Source organism: Meleagris gallopavo, chromosome 13 (assembly GCF_905368555.1).
Source record: "Meleagris gallopavo chromosome 13, MGAL_WU_HG_1.1, whole genome shotgun sequence".
NCBI lineage: Eukaryota > Metazoa > Chordata > Aves > Galliformes > Phasianidae > Meleagris > Meleagris gallopavo.
Genome location: NC_139416.1, coordinates 7,367,029 through 7,394,438, shown reverse-complemented (window position 1 = coordinate 7,394,438; position 27,410 = coordinate 7,367,029). Strand labels below are relative to the sequence as shown.

At 36.1% G+C, this 27,410-nt stretch overlaps 1 long non-coding RNA gene across 3 annotated transcripts in view; it reads right to left on the bottom strand.

Moving 5' to 3' along the window:
* Positions 1-27,410, bottom strand: part of LOC109369774 (uncharacterized) — a 187,081-nt gene that overhangs the window by 92,538 nt on the left and 67,133 nt on the right. For 2 of the 3 annotated variants that reach the window (XR_014886119.1, XR_014886120.1), the window contains exon 5: positions 26,867-26,916. The exons of the other annotated variant lie outside the window; for it this stretch is intronic. This is a non-coding gene — a long non-coding RNA (uncharacterized LOC109369774). The remainder of the gene's footprint in view (positions 1-26,866; positions 26,917-27,410) is intronic. 3 annotated transcript variants of the gene reach the window in all.

The window sequence follows — 27,410 nt, the reverse complement described above, 5'->3', positions numbered from 1 at the left end:
CATAGAATTACATCTCATAAAACCAAGCTCATAATTCTTTCTGAACTACGTTGACACAGTTTCTAGTTCATCTGATACAGAATCCAGTTTCTGCAGAATTACTCACAGAGCAGCCCTGGTTTACAGTGTCTTTTTGTTTGTATTTATTTTCAAGAGTCACTCAGCTGTGCTGTATTGGATGTCAGAAATAAGTGTTTTTTCCAGAAGTAATGAAAAATCTTTGCTGGAAATCTGATGATCCTGATTATAATCCAAAAAAATCCCAGCCAAACATTCATACATACAAATTAAATAGTGCAAGAGTTTATCAGCGTTAAGAGTGCAGGCTTAAAATGACTAACTGATTTCAACAGTCAATTATTGAAGATTATTGACAATATCAATTACTCTTCCTCTGGAAAACAAGGAGTTTTGCTTACATTGACAAATCTGTAAAACTGAGTTTGTTTTTTTTTCCATTTGTAGCCAGAATTCCCATTGCCTACTGCCCAAACAGTTTTTCAAGGTTCCTGCACGGCTCACACATATAATGAAGAAATGTGATATCTTTCTAAAGAAAGGTTGTAATTTGGCTCTCCCACCTTTGAAACAAAAAGAAATTAATAGTTGTTGGATTAAGAATCACAGCAGCAAAAACTATTTCTCTTTCATGATATGTCAGTTCTGACATTAAGAAATCATAATTAGAAAATTTCTATTTATGTGCAACCAGAACAAATTGTTTTAGAACCTCCTTGTCTCCAAGACAACTTAATTTATATTTTAATTTGCTCAAAGTAATTGATTATCATGGAGCAAATGCATTGTACTGAAAACTCTATTAAATCACTGATTTAATGGGAGCAGAATGATTTTTTTTTTTTTTTTCTCTTTTTGGATAAAGTTTTACCTTCCTAAGCATTTTAAAACTAATGTAACAGTCACTAAATATTTAATGGTCTATCTTAAACACTGTTTGGGATTCATGTCCCTTTAGACTCCAGCACAGTACTTTATACCATACAAAGCAATTTACCCAGAGTAATAAGTTCTGTAGTGGCTTCATGAAGGCACTATCAAATTGCTGCTGCTGCAGGCAAGCATTTGATTCTATATAAAGTACAGTGGGAAAGGGGCTGGCATATTGTTGTTCTTCCTATTTATCTTCTAACTAGGAAAAAAAGGAATATGATTTAACTAATGGGTGATAGTAGATGCACAGAACCCAATCCAAATTTACAGATCAGGATAGATAAGATCATCTTAATAAATACTCAGTATCAGTGTGGCTATAAAGTGTAATCTAGTAGACAATTAGACCTCCTCAAAAAAATCAAGGAAAATTGATGCAGTGGACCATAAGTAGAAAAATCTATGCATTTCAAACAATCAATCCTCTCAAACTGATGACCAGAACTAACTAAATAAAAGATGGAAAATGAATTTTATATATATATATAATGACAATATCCATGTTTTATTAACCTCATGTCTCTGTGTTCCTGTAGTATTTATTTGTATCAATCCTATTTATGAGTAATATTTATTTTTTGACAAGTACAATTTTTTTCTGGTGCTCAGCAGTCTGCCATTTTTAGATGTTTGGATTTAGAGATGTATACAGTATATTCAACTGGAAAAGTTCCAAATTCACTGAGCGTGGAGATACTTTTAGAACCTAAGAATATTATTTTGAGAGTAAGCGGGCCTATTCTCCTGTGAAAAAAATACACATGCAGAAAAAAGAATTATTCTCCAATGTTTTAAATTTACATCTGAGGTACATCCTATGCAAATATCTTGGGTACCAACTATGTATAATATGAACAGGCAGTAGGGTGAGCGGACAATTTGTGCTGCTTAGGAGAAAATACACAAGATCACCTGAAACTCCATACAGGTGAGACTTAAACTCTCAAAACCATCACTTGAAATAAGCTTTCCTCATATAAGCACTGAGAAAAGACAAAGAAAAAATCATTCCACCCTAGTCCACTTCCACTTTAAAAGCCTTTGACAAAAGCAACAGACAAGAGGAAAACGGTTACTTCTGTTATCTTAATTTCCTATGTGCTTCTAGAAAGACTTTCAGATTGCTAGTTTTTCCCAAGGCAGAAAGTGTAGGAAGAGCTGTTAATTCTGCCTTGTAAGCATAGTGCAGAAAATCATTTTGAAAAACAAACAAACAAACAAAAAATAAGGAAGAAGTACATAAAAAGACTATTGATAATAAGCTTTCCCTGCATGTTCCCTTTTCCTTTTTTTCTTGCCTTTTAGAATTTCAGCAAAAGCAACTGTGTTGCTGTTAGAGAATATATTCATTTATGCAGTGGTTTTTGTATCAATTTTGCATTCTGTTCTCCCCTTCCCTCCCTGATCAGCCACCTATTTCTAAGCATGCTCAGGAGGCCTTTAACCCTACTGGCCGTGCCAACAGCCATGTTCTAACTGAACAGGCAGGAATCTTTCATAGGAGAAGAAATGGCAGTAATATCAAAGTTTCCAGTTAACATTACTGGAAAAAATTTTATCATTTTACAGCTCTGGTCTAGAGCCAGCTATAGAGTGAACGAGATAAAAACTGAACACTGACTTTGATATAACTGCATAGCTACACTGGCCGTGTTCTTTCTCATCCTGCTTCTGACTGAAATTGCTTCAAAGCATGCTTGTTGGATGCTTGCCTTACTATGTCTTCTGCTGAGTTTTTTTTTTTCTATTCTGAAGTACCCTAGCCCAAGGTTTACTGACTCTAAGGTACTTCTGGAACAATCTGTTACTATTTGAAGTAAAAACAAGGCAAACAACAAATTTCTGGGCAGCTTTACAGATACATGCTTCTTTTTTTCTCTCTTCCCCACACCTGCTGGAAAACTTCAAATTATATTCAGTTTCAAAAAGTGAACTTTTTTTAAAACAGATGGTAAGCTTTCACTGCTGCTCCTTATCATAGTGCTGAATGGAGTAAAATCCATCTGGAGACCCAGTCACAAGTGATGTTCCACAGGGTTAGGAACTAGGGCCTGTCCTGTTCAATATCTTTATTGATGGCCTGGCAAGGGGATTGAGTACACCCTCAGTAAGTTTGCAGATGACACTGAGCTGGCAGAAAGTGTCAATCTGCCTGGGAGCAGGAAGGCCATCTAGAGGGATCTGGACAGGCTGATCAACGGGCTGAGGCCAATGGGATGAAGTTCAACAAGACCAGTGCCAGGTCCTGCACTTCAGCAGCAACACCCCAGGCAATGCTACAGGCTTGGGGCAGAGCGGCTGGAAGACTGTGTGGAAAAAACAGAACTGGGGGTGTTGGTCAAAGCTTGGTTGAACATGAGCCAGCAGTGTGCCCAGCTGGCAAAGAAGGCCAATGGCATCCTGGCTTGCATCAGAAATAGAGTTGCCAGCAGGAGCAAAGAAGTGCAGCACAATAACTTGTTCCCCCACAGTGTTCCAGATATCTCTGCACAGCAGTGTATTATAACCTGTTTTATCAGACCTTTCCAAAACACTTCATTGTGACATCGGTGCCCTGAATGCTAGCAGTAACAATATATAATAAGTTAATAAATAACCTTTCTTTGTTCATCCTAACCTAAGTCATAAACAAATTCACACAAATGCCAGGTAGTGCTGAAAGGCCTTTCTGCAAGGGCATGCTGATTTGCTCTGGAAAGAGAGGGGTTTTTAGAGGATAGAGGGAATGGTTCAGACCAACATGTCATAAAAAATCTTTTCTGAAAGAAAAATAACTGAATTGACTAAACACTGCAGACTATAAAAAAAAATTACAGAAACAAAAAGGCATTGTGCATTCTGAACGTTAATTACTTTTTTCAGCCAACCTCATTTTAAGGTCCAACTGTGTTTGCCAAGTATAGCTAACAACAGCAATTAAATAGGAACAAAAACAGGACTCAATTCAGTTCACCCTGAAAAATACAAAACATTGAGGCTTTCTGGGGCTCAAATATCAGTAAGCCTAGAAATACATTTGCACACACAACAATCTGGTCTACAGATAGTTGGCTAAAATTCAGTGACAGTTTATAAGTTGCAAGGCATTTTCACTAAAATTAAAAAAACAACCAAACTAAATCTCAGTCACCACACCAAATTTCTACTCTTTAGTTATCAACACTTGTTCTGTCTTAACGTATCTTGATGGCAATGTTCCTTAATCCATCTAGACCTCAGACAGCATTTTGTACACTGATACGAGTGCCCCACTGTTGCTGAATTTTCGTGGGTATTTAATGTTCATAAATCTTGCTTGACTGCCATATATTTCAGGCCTGCCAAAGTGCTAAAATACCAAGCACTACATGAAAAAATGGCCAAGATGAGATCATCCCAAACCACTACTTGCCATGACCGAAGAGATATTCGCTACTTGTTTATCTGTTTGATGTACTTGCTTCTATTCTGACTAGTTATTTGTTTGCGTAGTCTCCCCAAGTGAGGCACTTACTGAGCAGATCAAAGTAATTAATAGGAAAAGAATACACAGCAATGAAACCTCTACGGAAGGAAAGTAGGAAAAATTCATTCTGAATCTTGAATTTCAAAGAATGGATCATAAAGATGCATTATGTTTATATATTTGCTAAATGTAATTGATGGTCACACTGGTTATGTAAATGTTCTTTACATTTTTAAAGAGAGTGCTGGGATCCTTGCCTGGGGTAGCTTTATTGTGCAGGTGTACTGTCAGATAAAGAAACTCAGGAAGCAGCTCTTTTTTTTCTTGTTTTCTTTTTCTTTTTTTTTTTTTTTTTTTTTTTGGAGGGGGAAGGAGGAAGAATTATTTATTTATTTATTTATTTTTAAACAGGAATTCTTCTCTGGAGGCATAACATAGTACTTAAAATAATGAGAAGCATTGCCAAAAGGTATCTTTTACCAAGAAGGAGCTACAGTTTAGAATTGCAATGCTAGAAACACTGCCCTAAAGAAAGTTCCAACACAATGATGAAAGACCTAAATTCATATCTGCAACATAAGAAAAATTCTACCATGCCTCTGAATGGATCCCATTATAAATCTAGGAACATTTGTGCCCCAAAGACAGACCCTAATGCAGCAGCACATACTAGCTGTGCAGTGGTGAAAATGTGGACATGACAGTAGAATTACAGTAGTGAGGATTTCTTCCACTGAAGGCTAATGAAGGTACATACCACTTAAGAATGATCACTATAACTCTATTTATCACAGTTTTGAAAACTGTTCTCTTTTACAATCAGCTTACTAACTGGGGCATTTCAACACATAGCACTTCATTTTGCAGAATAGGGTGGACAGTACAGTAAGATGTGCCATCCTTTCTCTGCAGCAGCTCCAGAAAACCATTCATCCTGAAGGACATGACAAAAAGTTATCTTGCTAGTAGTCACAGCTGAGACTCCTCTACTAGGAGTTTCTCCACTAGAAATGATGAATGTACAGGTCATGATGATTTACACCAGAAGTAAGCTAAGGAAGCTACCTTGATATCAGACCTAATGGCATCATTCTTTTTCTAAATTGAGATACTATTGGCATAAGGATTTGACCATAAATAAAAACTTCATCATTTTAACACATCACGTCAATAAGTCACATCCTTTATCAACCACCAATGGGCCCAAATATTGAAGAGATTATCGTATGACTAACTTTTGTCTTTCAAAAGATTCAAATTAAGTGATTCCCTATTAGAAATATCTAATGGAAAAATAAAGTAATAATGTAATAGGGGTACAATTGATTGCATTCTTTTGTATCTTGATGGTATATGTGTAAACTTGTCTGGTCTACCAGTATCAGTTAATCAAGAAAAAAAGTCAAATATTACCTTTTTATTACCTCTTTTCCCAATCTCATCCTGATGAGATCACACTGATCCTATGAATAAACTGGAATTAAATTTTAACGTTAACCCTATGGTCAGTTGTGTCCCAAGCTTCACAGTTGTGAAATGCAGCTCTCAAGCTGGAGGACTGATCAGGGCGTAATTGTGGATAAGTGGAATGAAAATACTCACGAGGTTACATTGAGAGTTATCAGGAATAAAAAGGCTACTAGTGGTACTCCTCAGAGACAGAACTTGGGACAAGGATAAGGATTTTATTTTTTAAAATCTTATATGTATAATGGATCATTCCAACTCAGCTATGTATTTTCTAATTTTACTTTCAAAGACAATAGTGAAGTTACCTGAACTGCACTCACATGACCACAGAATTAAAATGTCTGTACATATATATGTATTTATATGAAACATGTAACTATACTACTAATTACTACTTAGGTTGCTCCTCCAGCCCATTGCTACATATCCATGGTTAATTTATGCAGCATAGACATAAAGCCAAGCTGCTTATTGTCAGAGAATGGAGAAACCTTTTAACATACAATTAGGTTTGCATGTGGCAAATCTATCCTGGCTAGCACAGAGTGACACTTCTATTTTGACCTTAGTAAAAGTTTGACAACAGGAACTCCCTACATACATCTTACCTACATATTTATATATTCTTCATTTTTTTAGTTCATTCAAATAACTCCAATGAAATAAGAAAACACTTAAAATACTAAGGATTAGTGACAGTGTAATTAAGAAATTATCAAATAGATATAACTATGATAACTACTGTGCTCTCTGGGACGAGGTGTTTAATGAGAAAAATCAAAGTACAGCCAAGGTATTTAATCCCTTAGAACACATTTCACATCTGTTTTATTACAAATAAAATGTGAATACTTAAGCATTGGTCTTGCTTTCATTGTTCAGGAAATAGAGCTTATAATTATTCTCATAAAGCAGTATTTAAATACTTTGCCTTTTACATATAGCAACAGAGTACAGTTCATAATGTAAATCCTTGAGGAGTCTAAAATAGAAAAAGGTCAAAAAGAAAACTGCAAAGTAATACAACTGTCAAGTACTGAAATCTTATATTTAAAAACCTCAAAAATAAGTATATTTCTGTCTAAAGGAAAACAAACAACGATGAACAAACTGCCTCTTCACTTTCAGGGATACCAGCAGTCCTTGCCAAAAGAATAAATCAAACAATAGGAGACAAAAACTGTTATAGACTCACTGTATGAAAAAGTGACCTCACTGAAATTGGCCTGAGCATTGTGGATGAATGCCCAATGGCTTGAAACAGATCTAGTTTAGTCAACCTTATATTCTCCAACAGGAGATATTGTGAAACTTATTAGCTGTAAGGTCAGCGCTGCAAAGTTAAAAGCACGTGTCTGCAAGGTTAAAAGCACGTGTTATTATGTCCTATGTATTGTATTTTTACACGTGAACAAAATAAGAGAGAAATAGGGTAGTATGGCACCAGTTGAGCAGCTAGGGACAGTTATACAAAAGGAAAAAAGCAACAGAAAAGAAAAATGATTGAACTAATAGTTGAAACCCAGCAAGCATAGATTCATGCCTCTTGGGTTTCACACTGCATTTTAGATTTGTTGTTTGGCCTGGTCTGTCTGCCTCATAGTCTTTCAAAGAGTAGAAGCCATCACAGATGGTTGTGTTCAGTATCATAAAATAATCCATATTGTTTCAGTTCTTCTCTACTCTTATCTGTTGGGCTGGCACTGCAAATCAGGCATGATCAAATTAGCTAGAGACTAATGGACCAGATGTCAAGGTACAGCAGTGTATCTGAGGATGTTGAAGACTGCAGAGGAAAAATTATTGTATTCACTGGTAGCATCTACACCCTTATGCTGAAAGCAATACAGCAACCAAACTAAACTAATGCATTTCTCCTTTTATAAGGAGTCAGCGATCTCCATATCCAGTGCATACTGAGCCACAGCCCAGTTCACCATTTAGAGTACAGTATTTGTCTTAAGAAAAAAGGAAAGTAGACAAAATGAAAGTCATAAATGGTGTCCCTACAGCTCTAAGAAAGTGCCAGAAAAAATAATTATGTCATTCTGCTGAGGAAAGAAAAGGAGAGATTCACTTAACACAAAGTTTAATGATGAAGACAAAATGTAATATAACAAAACAAATATTGTTTGGGAAACTTTGCTGTGACATCAGAAATCTCCACATTTTGGCATAATGAAACTCTCTTTGACAGTTACAAGATCCACACACTAAAGTCTCCCATCATTTGGAGTATCTATCATGTATCCCTGTTAGAGGCACTCATTAGAGTAGCTTCGCCTGGCAAAAAATGGCTTTGGCAATACTATGTAAAGCACGGATGGAACAGTGGTTTCCTTTCTTCAGTTTTCTTCTAACTTTGGGAGGTACATGCAGAAAATAGCAGAGAAGCACCAGCTGAAGATTCAGGTGCACAGGTTGGACACAGAAAGCAATTTGTGATGGATGCAAAGAATCACTGACCTGTGCCAGGTTTCAGAGACACTGCAGTTCTTACATAAAAACACAGTTCCATGCATTAAGGGACATGAATATTAACATTGCTTTTCCCAAACTCTTGCTTCCTTCCTAGGTGCTAAGAAGACCATACTACCTTACACCTGGTTTAAAAAAAAAAAACTCTTTACAAGTGCAGTTAAATTATGCATCCTCTTGATGTGTAACACCCAGTTCTGAACTTCACCTGCATTTGGGACACCACATGATTTATTTGCAAAGAAGTATAAAGCTCCCTTTGTTATCAATTTTCAAAATCCCAAAGCATTCCCTACTTCAAACAATGTTCATGATCTCAAACTTCGAGTATGAATCACTGAATTTACTAAGAATAGGTTACACTACTTTCCTTTGTCTTCCTTGAAGACATACAAGGAGAATCTGAAATTTAAGGACAGCATATCCGGAAATATGAGCAGTAGGAAAAAAAAGCAGAACATAACTTCAGTGAATTTCTATGTGGCAGCGTTAGCTACATGACTTTCCTGGAATTCTAAGCTAAGGCCACCCCAAGGACTTGCCACTGCTTGTTATAAAGAGAAAGACAATATGAATCACAACAGAAGAGAACAGAAAAACTCTAAAAAGAAACCAATTTAACAGAAATTCAGTCAGCCATCTCCTAAAATTTACCACCATTGAATTCAGTGAGGCCAAACGTGCACACTAGCCTCAGGCTTGACAATCTGTCAGAAAACAATGCTAGTCTCCAATGTTATTTTACATTTGTATATGAAATAAATCACGCAAAGGTTTTTCAGGCCTGAAAAACTTGTTCATGCTCTAAAGCTTCTAAAAGGACAGATAAAGTCCATTAATGATAACCTTTCCCTGGGAAAAAAAGCAAATGGATATGTACTGAATGGAATTTCAGAGGACAATCGTATTCCAGATTATATTGGAAATTCTCCTGCATTGAGCAGTAAAATGAAAAGCTCAGCTTCTCAGCTCTTGTGATCTTTTTCGTTTTCCAAACAGGTTATAGGAACTATCTAGTCCTCATAGCACTGCAGTGGGGTTCATGTCTTAATGGAACTGAGTTGCCTCACTCAGAGGTCTGATTCACCGTCAGTTATGAGATTGTAAGCCCTGGCTCTCAGTGCTTCCTTCCCACTGGCAACAACACGCTTCTCTCCTGGTTGAACTTGGCTGAGTAAAATGAATTGGGTCTTTGGAAAATACTACTTAGTAAGAACATAAATAGAATACTTGGAAAAATAAGCAAGCAGAGTGAGATGAAAAATATGCACCTGAATCATAAACAATTAATTTAATATTGAAATCTGACTTTTTTTTTTTTTGATAGTGTAACTCAGAGATTTCTCACAATAAACACATCCAGAGACAAAGCTCCTGCTTTCTCATTTGAAAGCTTTGTTTCTCTGAACTACTTCCACAGGACCAAGCCAACAGGCAGAATATCAGTATTGCATAGGGATATCAGCAAATGCAGCCTGGAAAGCAAATTTCCAAGTGAAATGTGACTTAACATTGAGCCTGTTCCTTTACAGTTTAATGGATCTTTATCTCTGAAAAATACTGATAATATCATATATGTGTACTGTCTGTCACTACCCCTTTGAAGGAAATAAATAAATGGATGCAACCATGTTTTTGAGCACGACAAGAACAGAGTTATGAAAATTCATTCTCAATGATGAAAAATATTTTAGAAACAAAAGGAAACAGCTACTTTTCAGAAGAATGCAGAAATCTGTGTATGAAGCATGGTTTAATGGCAACACAATACCATTTCCCAAAAAGAAGTTTTATACATTTTGATACAGACAAGATGGAGATTCATCATCTGAAATTTGGTGTACAAAATCCCTTTATCTGTACCTATGGAAGGTCAAAACATTTTCTTATGTAAAATAATCACGGTATTTCTATGTTCCTTATGATAATGATGTCATTTGCTGCTATTTGCATAGTGTTCATTATTTAACATAATAATTAACAAACACACTTAGAAACATCGACAAACAGTAAATAACATACTGCTATAGATATCTTCAGAATCCCTTTTTTGTTCCTCAGACAGCCTGATCATTATATGGATGGATTATATAGAGATCTTTTTCAGTTCACATTTTGTCATTAACATTTCTGAAATCATTTACTTTCTCAGGTAGCAAAAGCTGTGTTTAGTCTCACAAAAGTTTCCACGTCTGCCACGTGACATTCCACACTTTGCAGACAGCCAACCTGAAACCTCTGATAGTGACATGTGAAATAAAGAAAGGGAAATAGGAAAACTTGAGAAAGTATTGAACAAGCAAGCAAGGTATGAATGGAACAGAAAGAAGCAAAATGACTCACAAATAAGCACATGGGAGGCAAAATATTAAATGAAAGTCATAAAACATTTGGATATTAATTTCAAAAAGACCCATGCTGTAACAGAAGAATAATGTAGATTAAAAGCCAGTAGCTACAAAAAAGAAAATGCCAGGAATGATATCACCTTATTTCATTCTTTTCTTTTCAAGAACATGGCTCCTGCCCCATACCCTTCACTACTACTACAAGCCCTGCAACTCCATCTGCAGCCTCTCCTTTTTACCACTCAAATCTGGTTTTGCATCCTTCATGTCCTGCTCATATTTCCTTCTATAAGATATTTTGCCTTCTCATTCAGCATTCTTATCAGTCTTGTTGGCCATCAAATACTCCAGGTGCCTGTTCTTATCTGACCTCTCCTTCACCAGTAGGCTACTGCCTGTTTCTCTTCTCTTACCATTTCTGCCCATTCAGCTCAGACTGTTCACTCGTTTCCTCTGAACTGTAGCACAGAGCAGCCAGCTGACAGGCTGCTAAAATTTTCAGAAACATTGGAGGATGCGTCCCTCCTTGCAGATGTCACTTTCACCAGCCCCAAAATTGTTTTTCAGGAAAAATTATTTGCTGACTTTTGGAATAATGATAAACTTCACTCAAATTTCAGAGTACTATTTTGACATTTGGTAAAGTTACAAACATTTCTGTGTATCACAGAGAATGCAGGGTAAGTTTAACTCTTACCATTCCTGTAAGTCACATGTGGAACATATTTTTGCCCATCTGCCATATGTTTCCCTGCCCACGACTTGACAGTTCTGTGTTTTGCAAATGGGATCATGTTGGATAGGCTCTTTTTGGTGCTGTAGTGCCTTTGTCAGCCTTAGGAACTGAAAGATCCTGTGCATGTACAGTTAAACCTCAAAGAAATATAAGAGCAACAGACTTGGGCTCATTTTGTTCCTTGAATTGACTATATTATTTCTGATAAATAACAAAGGTCTTGAATGCTAGCCAAAAAAAAAAAATATATATATATATATAAATAAAGAAAAAGAAAGCTAATAAGCATGCAGGAAGTGCATTCAATCAAAAGCCTGGACAGGCTTATACTTCATAGAGAACACTAACAGTGATCATCCAAGCAGCTAAGCCATAGAAGAGAAAATGCTAACTACACTGAGGGGAATTGGAAAGAATCACAGAGAAGTGGGGCAGGTCTCTGAAGTGTCTCCCAGCATTTGGTAAGTAACCTTACAAGATTTTCCTCCTTTTAAAATACCAAAGATTAAAATATTTCTCAAAGTACTACAGTAAGTTGCAGTATGTGAAATTTCAAGGACAAAAGTTTATACACTGTTAATAAAAAATGTACCATAGCCTCACAAACCACTTTAATTGTTCATCAGTGCTGCTTAGGTGCACTGTAAGTGGGACATTAATCTGAAGCAGCAGCATCTTCAACAAGTTTCTTAAAATGAGCATCTATGCTTTCTACTTGATCTTTCTTCTCTCGTACCTCAGAGCCCTCAGAAAAAAAATCTGAAAGATCTTGCTTTCAATTCAAAATGCTTCTCAAATTGGAACTTTCTCTGTCAGATCAATTTGCAACGGCTGTATGCTACAATCCAGAAAAGCTGTTATCCAAAACAAAGCCTTACATCCATCAATAATCACATGCAACAAAAACAAGAAGTATCACCTTCTGCAACCAACAGTTCAAGAACATCATTTCTATCTGTTCAAATGCAAACCATAAAATGCCATATTAGAAGTCAGAACAGTATCAGCATCCCCTCCTATATGCTTCACACCATGCAAACATGCCAGCAATGCAGACACGCCTATCATCTGTATACAGTCCCTAGAGGACACAGAAGTCTGGATCTGCACATCAGAAGCAGATTTATAGGACTGCGACTACGTGTTCTGCAGCCGATTAATCTTGTATTGGATTAAAATAGTAATTGTACAATCTCTATCATCCAAAGAACAAGGAGCCATTTTTCACAGTGAAACACTTAATAACTGGACAGAGTCAAACTAACCACCTTGTGGCATTCATAGCAGTTCTTTATGTTGCCACATAATTCAAAGGCGTGTATTTTGACCCCCCTACCTATAATGTAGCCGAATAAGAAGAGAAATGACAAAAAAGAGCATCGTTTGTTCAATTTAGAGCAGTTTCTCAGTAAGAAAAAGCAACAGTCCACACCAAAAAAAAATTGAAATTAGGTTGTTTACACTGTAACAATATTACATATTTAATACTACATACGAAAAAGATATTAGACAAAAAAAAAACTGCAGACCTCAGGAAATAAAGCTAAGGTTGTCTTAAGAAATTGCTCAGACATCTACTTAGATGTCCTACGTTCTTACATTCTGTAAAAGAACAGTAAAGAATACAACTATGCTCCCCATTCAGCAGATACGTGGATTTTCTGAGATAGTTGAAATTTTTCAAGCATCCAGCAAGTTTACCTTGATAAGGAATTGAAGTCAGAGCAAATTTCAGAGACAGAACCTTGGAGAGAACGATGGTCCAAGGGGACTGTTATTACCCAAGACTCTTAAATCTGATTGTTCAAACTCATAATGTTATGTAGTTAATGCGTTATCTCAGTATCACATTATTGATTCTGTGCTCCAAGCTATCTAACTGCAATTCAAAGAGCTGCACACAGAAGAAACTAAAGACACACTAGTGACATCTGCAGAACGCAGCTCAGATGCCTGCCAGTGTACACCTGATGTACGTAAGGTACAGATTATGCTAAGGCTCTAAACCCCAGTTTGTACTACGATTCACATTAACATTATGAAATTGGCACATGGAGAAACAAAAATAAGGAACTTTGAACTCAAAGCATCCGAGCATTTTAAGTTTGTATACACTGCTAATAATTGTAACATCTCTTTCTGTCTTCAGCAACTACATCTGCAACAACTGCTCAAGCAACAACTATAACCAAAGTCATTACTGTCTAGCCAGCTTACTCACATTTGGTGGGAATCATTTCCATATGTGGTATCCCAGTTCTTGATTATAAATCATCCTTGGGAAATTGACTTCCATAATTCCTCCTCTCTTCTGAAGTGATAAGAGAGTATTTATTTTTCCTAATTAAAATTAATATATGTACAGCAGTAGTGTCACAGTTGTATCCAATTATTCACATTGCAAACATTTTCCAAAGAAAAATAGAGTTGCTGCATTTAATCACATGTTCTATTTGGTGTTTTTTGCTTAAATTTAGACACAAGTGAATCACAGCAAGGAGTATTTTACACAGCCTGATAAATTATAAGTCTACCTGCAGAATTTTGACTGTGAAACACAAAATTCAGACTCAACAAAATAAATTATCTAATCTGTTATCAAAGATCACAAAATATACCTTTTATCCACTCATAAGAGTTTCAATGGGCACATGATCAGTGCAATTATCTGCCTGCTGCTAAGCTAGGAAGTAGACCAAGTCACCCAGCACGCTAGCGAGAAAAACCTCATGCATAGCTTCTGCTCTAGTGTCCATGGGAATTATCTGCAATGTGTGTCAGACCTGTCTGTAATACATCAGTTCTCAAGGTCAGTATATTTTGAGCTGTTCATAAATAGTAAGGAATAGGATCGTCATGTCCCACTGCATCCCAGCATGTTCCTTTCTCTTAGCACAGCTACAGAGCCATATTTAAGAATTTGTAGCAGGCTCAGAGCAAAAATGAAGATTTCAAACCCGACCTTGATGCCAACAGAGTCTGAAGTACTAAAAAAAAAAAAATAATAATGAAAATGTTCAGAAGCATCTCCTATGGGGTATACTATTTTATGCATCTGAACCCAAGAGGTTTGAAGATGAAATTCAATTTTCCCTTTCTCTCAAGAGCATCCCCATGCAGTAGAAGAACAGAGCTACTACACTGCTAAATCACTGAATCAGTGTCAAGGTCATGTGTTTATTTGATAATCTCTGATAGGCTGTTAAAAAGAACAACAGTTCATGGGATAAAGCATCACCATGGCTGGGGTTCTATACCTTTTAATCACAGGTGATAGTTTCCCATTCTTCTGAAGGTACCTAAGTCACTCTTACCTTTGTACAAATTTTGTTTTAGTGATCTCTTTTTCCCTTTGAAGCCTCCTCCTGCTAAATTATTGAATAGTAGGATCAGAATCCTCATGTCTGTGATATGTTGAACAAAGTTTCTTTTAGAATATGTTGATACAGCCCCTGGCATTTGCTGGCAGCTTTCTTTCCCAAAGTGACACAACATCACCTTTGCTGTAAGAGCTCATTCCTACAGCAGTGAGAAGAGCTGGGTAGGGGGATTCTCAAGGGCTGGTTGTCCTAAATATTACCATAAGGACATGCTGTAATTGCAAAATAAAGCAACTGACTGTGAAAGATCATTGTCAGCCAAACAGGCTTTTTCTTTTCTCTCCTCTCATAAATATGTAGGAGCTGTTTCCATTTACTGTTTTAGCTAATGGCCATAGGAATTTTGCCAATTTGCTGTATCAGGCATGTCAGCGTTTGACTTCTCTAAGTTTTCCTAGAGACACTCACCAGAAGTATACTAAAAAACAAACTCACTCTAGATCCTTTATCATCTGATGCCACTTGAAAAATTTCTTGACAAGAAACTCTCACCACAAAATATTTATAAACATACAAACTCTTATAGTAAAAGGATCAGTAATAGAGCAGACACAAACGGACGCTATGAAAAGTTGCCCAGAGTTTGCATCAGCCTGCAGCTCTAACATTCACTGCTGTCCTTTCTAATGATTTCTGCAGTCAACTTCTGGCTACACATTTACCTTTTCCTTCTGAGAAGAGCTTGAGAACCAAAAGGTCATTGTCAACTTACTTTCACACGAATAAAAACAAAATCTAGTTCAATGGAAAAATACAACAGTGAGAAATACCATCAAATGCCCTCCTGCTCTAAGAAGTCCTGGAAGGTTGCTCTAAAAATGAAGCCTCAGGCAACACATGCCTCTAATTGTGTGGAACAGATTTCGTTAGCAAATCAGCATCCCCTTCTAACGAAGAGTTTTTTATGCAGCAGTAGCAAGAGCGAAATTCCCTAACATACAGAAAAGTATGGGGTACTGGTAAGTTCCAGAATCTTATCCCAGAACATTCCTCAATTATCGCAATGATCTGCATAGGGCCAGCCCTGTAAGTCCTATTCTCTAGAACTCTTGTACAGATAACTGTGATTGCAATTTGACTTCCCATGCAAGTCATTTTTTTTTTCCCTCCTCTTCCACTCAAGAGAATGGCAAACAAGTTCTAAACGGCTAGCAACAATCTGAGAAAGAAAACAAACCACAAAGCAATTGATAGTATTGATCACTTGGCTGAATGTCCTAAAAGTCAATCTGCACTCAGCCTTCCCTGATGTACACTTAAATACTGCACAATAACAGACAGCATAGCTCTGATGGCCCAGCTGTGCTGAATTCTCCACATACCTGAGCAATCTCTTGATGAGTTGCAGTCACTGAGCCCTTTGCAGCAACCAGCTGCCTGAACCTTTGCTTCTTGATCGAGTTTTCCAACCCATCCATAGCTCTGTGTTGTTTTTCTATACAAGTTTGTGTGAAGTATACCTATAGACAGGCAAACACACACTGTGTGTGCCTATGTGTGGCAACTGCTGGCTGCCAGCTGTGCAGGCTGCATGTCTGTGTGAGGAAAGACCCAGCAATCTCCAGCTGTTTCTAGAAGGTTCCACACCGCAGAGCCAATCAGCAGCGCTGCAGGCACCTCTGTGCAAGCACAGTGTTTGAGTGGGGGTCCTTCTGCCCACCCACAGTGATATGTGGAAGACCCAATCAAAAGCTGGCAATAAAATAAGAAGTATGGAGAAATAATTGTTCTCTGTAGTTTATTTGGAGGAATAAACTTTCCTTTGGCATGGATCAGTCACTCACAGTTCTGTACCCCCCTGTGCTGGCTAGATTTCAATTTCTGTGAGCTGCGACTGGAAGGCTGGCACTGCTAAAGAGCTGACAAAAGCAGTGCCAGGCAACATACCCAAGAGATACAGGAGAAGAGGAGTGGAAGCATTATTGAGAGTGGCCAGAAGAGATTACACCAAATCACACAAACAAGGGAATATGCCTGTAAAGGTGCATGAGGGTGCCAAAGTCTCACTGCGTCTTGACAAAGCAGTGCTCATAGGTATGTTGCAGAGAGACACGTCACTCAGGTGCATCCCCTACATCAACTTAAACACTTCTCTGGAGCTGTGTTCTCTCTTTGGAGGTGAAAGCAACTTCTTTCACATTTCACGAGATTCAAAACAACACTGCAATAAAAACAAGGGTGGAAAAACAATCTCTGAAAGAGAATGATTTTGTCAGACGGATTCTAAAAGAGTTGAAATAAACTCTCAAACAAACCAACCAGTTATTTGCTTTTCTATTTCAAAAGCTCATAGAAGAGCTTACTGTTTCAGTGGAGACTGTAATAAAAAACAACAGTCCACATGAGATTCTATTTAAAGAAAAGCACATGCATTATATGCTGTTCACATATAAGAAACAAAGGAATTATATTAGCACATTATCATTCTAATTCAAGTTAAAATGTTAAGAATGTTTCTAGAATTTGAACAGAAATGAAATACTAGTGGCATATCTTCCATTCCCTCGTAACTTGAGAATTGCTGTATTCATGGCTTAGTTTTTATGTTGTGAAAATATTTAGTATATACACAGGTGCAAAAAGACTTTTTGCACTTCTTTTGTTGCTAGCATATAGTAAACTTTTTGACTACTAAGTAGAAATTGAACAGAAAGCCTAGGAATCATGTTCTGTTCAAGTTATACAACCAAAGAAGTTCAGACCTACCTTTCAAACTTCAGCTGGCCTGATGACTTATTCCAGATAATACAGTATCTGGCCTACATTCTGCCATTTAAAGTTGGAATGCAAAGATGTATGTAAGAACCACCTGTGTCTGCATCTATGATTATACTCATTGCCAATAAAAAGATAGAGTAACTTCACTGAGCATAGTGCAGTGCCAGCAAAATTAAAAAAAAAAAACAAACAAATAGATGTAAGTTTCTTAATTGGACACAGCTGCTTCAGTATTTTACTCAATTAACTTACCATCTCTGTATGTCCAACATGAAAAAAATGCCAACATTCATAACAGAAAGCATTTAGCAAAATTTGCCAGAAGTAACAGATTTCTAATTTCAAAGAAAATGTATGAGTTTGAATGAAAGACAACCTTCTTGTTTTTGCAATCAGACCATATAGTGCTCTACTGAACACAGGCTACTGTTCTTCAGAAACCACATGAACCGTGCTTTCATGGCACTAAATGTATTCATTAAAGACATCAGTAAGATCACAGTGAAAATGCAACTGAATCCACATTCCTATTATATTAGTTTGAATAAAACAAGGAAGCATTTAACATCAGGAAGAACATAAAAGATGGCATTCAAAAAGAAGAGTAGAGTAGAATTGTGATAGTAAATAGCAAGAAAGCACAAAAGTCCAAAATTAACCAGTTATTAATACCATTGAAATAGGCTACCAAAAATATTTTTGTGAATTGTGTTGTCATATTGGCAAATATCACTCAGAAAACTTACTGAAAAACTAAAGCCACACACCCAACATGATAATAAGTTTTAGAAATTCCCTCTTCTTAGATGTTGTCTGGAACAGTGATTGTTAGGCCAAGTCAAATATCAAACAAACAAAAGCCATTGTTCTATTTGACCACACATTGAGCTGTATCATCCTTTGAAGCAGCAGCTAACCTCAGCTGTCCCATCTTCATCACATCTTTATATTGAGAAAAGTCATGTCATTAACCTAGCGAGTTGAGAAATGAAAAGTTATGCTCAGAAATACAGGGTATAGGCTGTACATCCTGAAGTCATTTCCTATATCCATTGAGAATTCTCACAGTAAAAAAACTTAACCTACTAAGTCTAGTAACTGCTAATACAACTTATAAGTTATTGTAAAACCAAGTCTCCTCTTACAGGTAAATACAGTCAATGAAATTATTTTAAGTATTATCTTTAACTTACATTTAATTACTTTAAAGAGTGAGATGAATACATTTGGAGGATTAGATCTCTAAAATCCACTTTATAGCTATTTCTTTATCTCTAAAAATGTATTATTTGTTCTGCACATTAAGCATGCACAAATAGATGCCCTAGACTACAAAATGAAAAATTGTTTTCTAAAGTTTTACAGAATGTGCAAGGGATAACTCTAGCTATTAATTAAATTTTATTATCAAAATGTTTTCTGCAATAACCTGTGAGTTTTGATACAATAAATTCTTTTTAGATTTTCCAATTGTTCACACTAAAATGACTGCCCTTGCTAAATATGTAGTATCCAAAGCATACCTGGTCATGCTGAAATCTTTCACTCATAGCACAGGCATGCAGGTCATGGTAGTTCAAGAAACTGTTTTGGCTGTTCTGGATCAAGGCTGATAGCATTTCATTGAAAATTACATTTGCCACTTTCTGTCGAGGGCAGAAGACTTATTCTTTCGGACTACATTCCAGTATGTGATATTATGCCTGGCTATCAGAAAGCAACAGCTGCTTTTTTGTTATTGTTTTCAATACTGTACTGAATCTGCACATTGTCAAAACTGCACATTTCTTATGAATCAAAAGAAGTCAAGTGTCTAAAAATCCCAATACACCTTAGAAATTGCGAAGTTATACGCATGCTAACTATTTCTGGCATAGAAACGTACCTTTAAATTAATTTAAATTAAAAGAAAACATAAAAAAGAAAGAAGGGTGTTAAACTAAATTTCATTGGGAACATCGGTTCAAATAATTTCTGGACCTGATGGATAGAAAAGAAAAAAAGAAAAATCCCTTCTCCATAAATCAAAGTACTTCAAAAAAAAAAAAAGCATACTAGATAAAAAGCAGAGGAGTGAAAGAGGGTAATGTATGAGATGCTCACTGCAGGGCACTCTACCTTCAAATCTCCTTTGATATTGACATAGAGCCAGTGGCACCACTACAGTGGACAAGATGTAAACATCAGGTCATGAAGCCCAGCATATAATTGCTGTATATTCCACAGGCATGGCAAACTGTAGTTGGGGTAATGACAGGCTGTCCACTGAAAATACCTACCAGTAGTTTAAACTGAAGATTATATATCCTTGTTCCACCCCACCCTTGTGTAAAGTTAATTGGCCTGAATATCAGATCTTTTAATCTGCCAGAGGTAATTTATTACAGTTGTACAGTTACTTGTTAATGCATAAAAGCAAATTTGTATCTTAATTCATGTGCATATTTCTACCTTGAAACAATTAACTTCAAGAGGTCAGGAGAGTGGGATCGTGAAATATTTTACACGCACTGAAATCACATATGTAGAAAGATGTTCGTGATACACAAAATATGGAAGCTATTTATAAATATAGAATATCATTATTATTAAGTGCTAGAACTAGGTTGTTTCACCTGTAGATGTCAAGGATACAGTTAATTTGTACAAAGTAGATAAATGAGGTGGAAACTAATCAGAATAGAGTTTGTTTACCTGTTCTTTAATGATATATTACACTGAAACAATCAGACAGTAACTGTGTGTTCTATCTGGCTGAGAATAAGTTTCAGCATCATTTCTCATTTTTACATATCAGATCTGATAACACCTCCCACTCTTTGAAGTTCAGCAAAATGCAAAACCACTAATGAAGTCCAGTGAGCTGATAACAGGGGATTTTAACCAGGGAAAGGCTGTTTTAGGGAAAGAGCAGCCCCAAAAGTAATACCTTCTATTTTATGATGCTGGCCCACAGTGTCATAGGCTGCTGTCTGGGGTATGGCAGCAGAGGCTGAACCTTCCCACCAATATTCCACACATGGTTGCTGTGCAACAGATGGTAGCAGAGGAGCAGTCTGAGAAAATAGTATCTGACATGGAAATGCAGATGAAGCAAAGGTGTGTCACTGAATTCCTCCATGTAGAAAAAATCGCACCCACTGACATTCATCAACTCGCTGAACATGTATGCAGACCAAACAGTGACCTCCTTGATTTTTTATCTTATGCTGAAAATTCAGAGATTTACCTAGGAGCAGATCTACTTTTGCAAAAGAACAGCTTCTAGATCAAAGACAACTAAATTACACAGTTCAGAGCTTTGGTTTACACATCTGAAGGCAAAGGCTCTCTTCTTCTCCCTTGTGACATGAAAGTGTGTTATGCTTGCTTACTATAAAATTCATAACAATAGATCTTGCTTTGTCCTCCTGAGGCCGAGACCTCCAGAACTGAAATATGACTGAAAGTGACAACACTTCAGTTTTTTCCTGAATTATGAAACCCTGCTGTTTGGTTTCCCTTAAAGATGTCAATTACAAGCTGCTTACTTACTAAAAAATGCGCAAGATGGCAGAAGCTGATGAGGAGCTAAAATTTACAATAGCAGCTTTATTAACAGAGAACACGTTAAAACAAATGAAGTGGGGTAAGAAGCCTATTTAAGCACCTAAAAGAAACTAAATAGGAGAACATAAAAATTATGTTAGGAATTCAATTTAACAGAATGTAAACCATACATATGATCTTGCACAAATGTAGAGATCTAATACAACTCCCTATTTCTTTCCCTGCCATCCCTTCTTCACAAATCTTAAAAGCAACAATAGTCAAGTAAAAATAAACCTTTACTCCAAGAGTCTTTAAAAAGAAAAGAAGATGAACTATTCTTAAGTGGTAATATTTATATCGTTTCCCAGCATGCTATATCTGCTTCTATAAAACATAGGTAAGTTTTGAAAGCAGTATATTAAAGCCCACTCTGCAACAGTGAGCAGATGTTTCTAGAGTAGTCACATGAGCAGCCATAAGCATGCACAGAATCATCCTGGGTTTTAGAAAGACACAAAATAGTCAACGTGTCTCACCACAAGAAAATAGTTCCGTTCTGACAGGCTAGTTCAATTCTGCAGATTCTTGAAAAATCAAAATTGCTGAGAATTTGAGATATCCTGTATATGTTTTGTTTGAGAATACAACATGGTAAGTGCACATCAAGAATTACTGTCATTTGATTTTTTTTCACATATGCTAATAGCCAGCTCCAGTGTTAACTTGAACACAAAGTAACTGCACTTTCATCTTGGTCTAAGCAAGGAGCATGTGCGTACTTAGAAAAATCACATTTCTTGAAGCAGATCTTATGCCAAAAGTAAGGAGCTCAGACTCAGCCACGGACATTTAGACATTCATCTTGAAGCATGGACAGATTACTGGTATGGTTTGTGAAAAAGTTACACACATCTGAAATTCTAAAATTGCAAATCTGTTTCTTCTTTTTGGCAGAGTTTTAATCATTTACCTGCAGCACAGATCAGCTTCCCCAGAAAATAAAAATAAAAAAAAGGGGGGAGGGGGGGAGGAGAACAACTCTGCTCCTAATTTTTCAATTCCTTCCATTTTTCTAGAAGAATGGCAGGTTGTGCACACCTCACAGCAGCAATGGCTGGAGCAGTTAATCACAATGCTGTTTCCAGTCAATTTTAGCCTAAGTGGCAAATTCTGTCCAAGTCATTCACAAATAATCCAAAGCATCAGATGGGGAGGGATTCGCTCCTACAGGACTAGAGCTGTATAATGAAAATGCTGACTTCTAACTATCAATGGCACAAGTGGGTGCTACTATAATAAATCTCTTTCCTGAACACTGATGAATCAAAAAAACAATTAGGACCTTCATCAAGGCTCTCTAGGATTAAAGCTTGTCAAAAAGATAATATTGGACGTTCCCCAATAGAGTTTATAATGAGGATACTCATTTGGTTATAGTTAAACACCCCAAACTGATAGCCAGAAGGAAATGTACCACATTCTGCTAATGTAGAAAGATACAAAGAAATTTGTGTCACAGTGAATGCATATACACACTGTATTTTTACTTTTTCCCAATTCCTTGTTTTGTTGTAGTTGTTTTTTAATATGAATTGTGTTGAAATAGGATAAGAAAAAGGCATGAAACCCTGCAACAACTATACCAATAATATATATAACTACATATGATTATATCTGAAAGACTTTTTCAGTCTACATTTTACAGTAAATCAAGAAAATGGACATCAAACATTAGTGATCTGTCAAAACAAATGCCAGTATCTATTTCACTTTCACTTGCTACCTTAGCAGCAAGATACTCAACAGGATCACATAAGATGATGCTCAATTCAGACAGCAATTGCAAACTCATAAGAAACAGCAGATCAGCTGTTCAGCAAAAGCCTAAATGTGGAAATGGATCAATGTAAAAAAAAAAAAAAACTAAATAATTCTGAATAAATTAACTATAAAATATCATAACATTTGGTAGCATTCAAGAAACATGAAAAAAGTCCATCTTAGAAATTCATCTTTATGACAGCCAATCAGTAAGGATGTTTTTTTTTCCTGACAAATGCAGTATTATCAGTAGAATTCTATATACACGCTATGTTGAGTTTTAAAACCTTGACACTTACCTCATTAAATGCTAAAATACATTTCTAGAGTTGAGTAAACCAATCTAAAATACTTTAAGTTTCTTTAAAAGGTTGTTTTTCACTTCAAGCGATGGGAAACAACTGCAAGCATTATCCAGTCTTCCATTAATATCATGAGCATAAACCAAATGCATGCTACTTGCACATTTAAAAGAGTAGAAATCACATTTTTAAAAGAATAACAAAGAGTCACATAAGCCATCTAGTTAGATAGTTAAGATATTATAACACAGTTTCTGTGATACGGAAATAAAATACGTAGAAGACATTTAATTGCCAATGGGGGCTGAATTTTAGCCCGTCCTTCATAACTTCAAGTCTTGCCATAAAGCACTGGATAGCACAGCAGTAAGAAAACCTTTGATGTAATCTAAATAGCAGCAGGAAAATACACAGAAAATAACTTGAGAAAACTATGTTAATATGATGGACAAAAACAAAAAGATACCCTCTTTGGACTAAAAACTGAAATATTTTGTAAATCCTATTGAGCCATAAATTAAAAAAAACAGTACATACGTGGATTTAAACAGGAAATTGGAGGTATTATAGTATGAAATTGCAGAGAGTGATGCCTGCTCAAGCACTCCAAAAATAAACGTTCAACAAAGCCCAGGAAAAGCAATAACAACATATTGCATGGATCTGGCAAACTCGGTGAGATGCCTGTTGCTTGCAATTCAGTCTGTACCTCTGAACTTTCGTACCTGAATTGTGTTTCTAAGCATGCCTATTCTAAAAAGTTACTTTTCATTTTTGAAGCAAGATTGAATTCTGACTCATTGCACAGCAATCAAGCAAAACTGAAACTGAAACTGAAACCTGGATACCTAGTAATTTTTGTCAAGGAAATGTTTTTTTTGGAAGCTGGAAAGATACAGCCTCATCTAATACCAGAACATCTGTTACTTTCCACAGGAAACAATATAATGAGGATGGTAAAGCAGCATGCAGAATTCACAAGAAATTCACTTTCAGTTTGGTGCAACATTTCACACCATAGCAGAATATTACCAGACATGAGTTTGGTTTTGTGAAACGAAGCCTGCATAGTCAATGAATATAAAGATGTTATAATTATGAAGTAAACAAGAGAGTTTAGCAAAGCAGATTATAATAACAAAAAGAGAATAGATAAAAAGCTTACCTGCGTCCTGGGCTCACTGCAAAATTCCAGAGGAGGGATCTCCAGAAAAGATCCTTTCCCACTGGCAGTCAGCTCTTAAATGGGTCCAGGAGAGGTGCAGCCAGGCTCCACCCTTTCCGGCAGCACAGATGAATTGCCTTCACCTGTGCTCCTGTGGCTGACTTAATGCTTGCCTCAGGTGATCAATCAGATGTTCAGGCCATGATTCAGCAGTTCCCATACACTGCCACGAGGCAATACATGTGAAATCCACATCATGAGCTCAGATACAACATTTGGACACTGGTTACATAAAACAAACTCACTTCCAATATGGGGTTCCTTTTCTATCTTTTTTTTTCAAGTGTACTTTTCATGGGAGTAGCATCTAAGAATAGCAAACGTAATTGAGGTCCTAGAGAATACTGTAACACTGCCAAAAGATAGAAAATTTATTACATTGTAAGGAAAATGGATTCTCTGAGATTTTTTCTGGGATGATATACAGAAAAGCAAGATATTCATTCCTTTTAATAATAAATGAAAACTTACTGGAAATTCTTGAGTACTTTGAGAGCCGTTACTGTCGGTACACATACATCCAAAAAAAGTCTAGAAAAGCTATGTTTTAAGTAAATAAAATCTACTATGAAGTTGACAGTTTTCAGAGCAAACGTTCTCATTTTTTTTCTTTTTTTTCTTTTTTCTTTTTTTTCCCCCCAGTCCTCTGTGCTAAACATTTCACTTAAACTGTAGAATACAACAGTTTTCAAGCAACTGGAACATCCAACCTGAGCTTATAGAAGAATTTGAATAACAATGCATTACAAGCAAAGATTCCTACGTGATGAACAGACTGTATGATATCCATGCATTGCTGACAGTAGAGTTTTAAATAGTAGTTTTCATAAACTAGTCAAACTTGCAAGGTAGAGAAATTTAAAATGATTAAAGGGGGAGAGCATAAGCATGTCTTAAGGAAAGTTATTAATAGTATAAAATGTTTGGCATAATAGCCTGATAAATGAGCTTTCATGCATCCTACTCAGGATTCACTTCATTTCAATATGCCTTTTTAATTACTGAATGTAAATGAATTGACCTTGAGCATGACTTGAACGCTGGCTCATGATTCTTTACAAGAGTACTTAGTTCATTCAACAATGCCAGCAGAGTAAATTTACAGTCATTTTGCTTCCATAGTCCATGTCAGCAGTGGAAGTTAAAGCATTTTTGCATAGCAATGTTCTTGCCAGAAAGCTGAGGTTACCTTTACTGTAGCATGTGCATGACTACACAAGATAAATATAGTCATAATGTATGCTAATTTTACAGTTAATATAAAAAGAATAAATCTATAAAGAAACTGCAAAAAAAGTTGCACTTCACTTTGTTGAAGCATTCATTCCTCTTTTGCTACAGTAAATTTTAATTCAGTGGAACTTACTTATTATTGTCTGCTTGGAACATTGTGAAAGATCAACGTGTTATTTTAAACACATAACCATTTCAAACACACTGAAGTAATGATCAGCTTCAATAGAATACATTTCAGAATTTTTTTCAGGTGTTTCTTTGATTCAGATTATTTTTATATTCAAAATATACAGGATAAATACTTGATCTTCAGCAATCCTTTAAAACATAGATATCGTCTTGCAGTGTTCTTCTGAAACTGACATAGCCTACGGGCAGAACACAGTCCGATCTCTTTGAGGATAAACCACCAGAATGTTTAGTTACATTTACATCAGTACTTCAGAATTCCATTTTCAATGAACTTGAAAAAGCAGCTTCTGTCTTCATTGTCCTTTTAATATTTTCATTTAGTCATTTCAACACTGAGGCATGAACTTAGGTTTATTGCAATGTACCCTTTTCTCTTCAGACTAATTCTATTAACTAAGCTCGTTGCGCTTGGTAAATTAATTTCTTCAGAGGAAAGCAGCATTTGTCTTAAAACCATCTGCTCCAGGCTCAGAAAAGCAAGCCTTGTCTTAAAAAAAAAAATGGCCTTCACTATGTCAGAATTTGCTTGGCTTTGACTGTGTGGCTCACTATATTCTGTTTCCACAAACAACAATTCACTTGGTAAGTAATAAAAAATCTCTGAGAAGTGAAAGTTTAGGGAAAAAAAAACAAACGCAAGGTCTAGAGGAATTATTTTTAAATTATAGTCCTTCACAGATAAGTGTATATAATATCAAATTAAAATAAGCAAAAAAGTAATGAGATCACTTGAGACATCACTTCATCTTCTTTAAGTGTGGTCTACTGCAAATGTTCTTGAAATACCCTCTTCTAATTTGTTGTAGTGATATGAATTTAGTTTTGGAACCAGGCCATGTCTTTTCTTTATGAAGCAATTTTCTGATCCTCTGCATTTATTACAGCCGTAGTCCTGACAGTTTATGCCTGACCTTGATTATCATTTGATATTTATACAATAATAAATGGAATATTCTGTACGAAGCTGCCACAACAATCATGGTTAACGTTGCTTAATTCTGCAGTAGGATTCTAGCTTATTGTTTGTACCTACCTAGATTTGAAACTTGCTAGAAAAGATAGGATAAAATAGAGGAGAATAATCTGGGGAATGAAAGAGAAAAAGGACCTGTCAGTTGTAATTACTGGATAAATGAAATACAAAAAAAATCTGTCAAGGCAATTCAAACCCCTGCTCTCCTTTTTTTTTTTTTCTTTTTTCCCTTTCTTAACTGAACTGTAGGTATAGATTTGCATTTCTGGTAGCAAATGCCATTTATCTAACAGTCTCCTTTTTCAATTAATGAACAGGAAGAAAACCAACTTGCCTTAGAGATTTGCATGTTTAGAACTCAATCATAGTTCTTAGTAAAAGTTGTAAATAGAAGATTTTCTCTTTTTTTTTCCTGCAAATATTTATGGCACACATGATATTTGAGCATCTGTATATTATCTTTCAAGATTCAATACTCACTGAAATTCTTTATGTAGTCTGTCATAGCCCCCAGTTATCATTTATCTTGTAGTTTCAAGATCTTGTGCAAAGCTATTACTCTTCTTATGTCCATTCAGTTGTTCACAGTTATTCTGAATTTACC